This window comes from Echinops telfairi, unplaced genomic scaffold (genome assembly GCF_000313985.2).
Source record: "Echinops telfairi isolate 266 unplaced genomic scaffold, ASM31398v2 ScPeMD7_29;HRSCAF=101, whole genome shotgun sequence".
Taxonomy (NCBI): Eukaryota; Metazoa; Chordata; class Mammalia; order Afrosoricida; family Tenrecidae; genus Echinops; species Echinops telfairi.
This window is the reverse complement of record NW_022103926.1, coordinates 4,274,712-4,275,971: the sequence shown is the minus strand read 5'-3', so window position 1 is coordinate 4,275,971 and position 1,260 is coordinate 4,274,712. Positions and strand designations below refer to the sequence as shown.

Genomic DNA, 1,260 nt, shown 5'->3' with positions numbered 1-1,260 from the left:
GGGGAGGGTTGGGGTCATTTCCTTAATTAATATTTTAAACTCTTTCTTGTAACATAATTGGTTTTATATATCTCTTCTATTGTTCTTGTTTAACTGTGTGAAATAATAAACCACCTTCCAGGATATCTTTTTTTTTTAAATATACTTACAATGTCATTAGGGCAGCGACTTGGTCGTTAAATTATTTGAGTCCCACGGCTGGGCTCAGGCACACCCACAGTCCTCAGAGTGTCAGCCTTGGTCTTCACACTTTAATAAGGTTTTGTGCAGCTGCTTCACTCGATACGATACAATTGCTTGACCTCGTGACCTCCAGTCACTGCTTCCATGAGCACTGACTGGATCCAAGCAAAAGAGAGTCTCTAAAGGTGAAACTGAGGTACAGGGAGACGGACAGACATAACTGACAGGACAAGGGAGAGCAGAAACAGAAATAGCTTTATTAGGGGGAGCACCCGGATGAGGTTCCGTGACCCAGGCCAACAGGTCAGGGGAGTCCTGCTCAGCAGCTGTGGGCGCATGTTTTTAAAGGGGTGGTGAGGAATGTATGGCAATTATGGCAAATAGCATATGGGGTCTGGACACTCTCTGAGAATTGCTTGCTGACTCCTTGTGGCTTTCTTTGAACCCAGAGCATCTGGTTTCACCGGTTATCTTATCTGGTGGTTGTCTTATCTGGTGCCTTCTGCTGCTGACCTTCCGGAGGAGCAGGGAAGCACGTGCAGGTCCCTGACCTGCTTCAGCTTAGTCCAAACAGAATCTTTGACAACTTCTTTTTTTTTTTTCTGTTTGTCATGATGTTATCTATTGATCCAGGTGTAAGAATTTTTGTTTTCTTCACACTGAGTTGCAATCCATATCAAAGGCTTCAATCTTTGAACTTCATCAGCCTTGGTTCAAGTCCTCCTCACTTTCAGCAAGCAAATTTGTGTCACCTATATATGTTCCCTGATGCCATGGTGGAGGTGAGCACCCCAAAACGTTTGTGTGTCTCTTAATGTCTTCCCTTAATGATACGACCATCCCTTAGGACCCATCCAGATGTGGGGCTACAGCCCTGGAGATACAGTGAATTCTATGTTGGGCTGCTAACCACAAAGTCAGAAGTTCAAAACTACCAGCACTCCGTGGGAGAAGGAGGAGGCTCTTTACTCCCATATAGAATCTCAGACATCCAGAGGGGCAGTTCTTTTCAGAGTCAGAATTGAGTTTCATTTTGGAGTTTGAGAATATGTGGCCATGGGTAGAAATTCTGACCTC

General features: G+C 44.6%; 1 protein-coding gene across 1 annotated transcript in view; it reads right to left on the bottom strand.

Annotated features, from left to right (window-relative positions):
- LOC101658426 (45 kDa calcium-binding protein-like) overlaps window positions 1–1,260 on the bottom strand; it is a 7,135-nt gene that overhangs the window by 5,330 nt on the left and 545 nt on the right.